The 281-nt window shown below is 68.7% G+C and overlaps 1 protein-coding gene across 1 annotated transcript in view; it reads left to right on the top strand.

Annotated features, from left to right (window-relative positions):
• The window catches only part of ADCY3 (adenylate cyclase 3), a 21877-nt gene that overhangs the window by 8191 nt on the left and 13405 nt on the right, over positions 1 to 281 (top strand). The gene's annotated exons all lie outside the window — the stretch shown is intronic.

Here is a 281-nt window from a genome sequence, read left to right as displayed (position 1 = left end):
ACGCCCACAGGGCCGGTCCCCCGCCCCAGGCACGGCCACACGGCAGGTCCCCATCCCCATGCAGGGCCATGCAGCATGTCCCCATCCCAAGAGTGATGCCCGCTGCGGCGCAGCCCCACGCACGCGGCTCTGCCAGCACCGTGCCATGGTGGCCCGGCAAGAGGAGCAGTCGGAGGGGGACAGGCGTCCTCGGTGCCAGCCGGCTCTTTCAAAGCTCCGTTGTCTCCAGCCGCTGTCCGGTGATGAGCTGGCCTAATTTTAGCGCCTTATCTGTGGCCCCC

The sequence above is a fragment of the Egretta garzetta genome, unplaced genomic scaffold (genome assembly GCF_000687185.1).
Source record: "Egretta garzetta isolate BGI_Z169 unplaced genomic scaffold, ASM68718v1 scaffold218, whole genome shotgun sequence".
Classification (NCBI taxonomy): Eukaryota; Metazoa; Chordata; class Aves; order Pelecaniformes; family Ardeidae; genus Egretta; species Egretta garzetta.
This window is presented reverse-complemented; position numbering and strand designations above follow the sequence as displayed.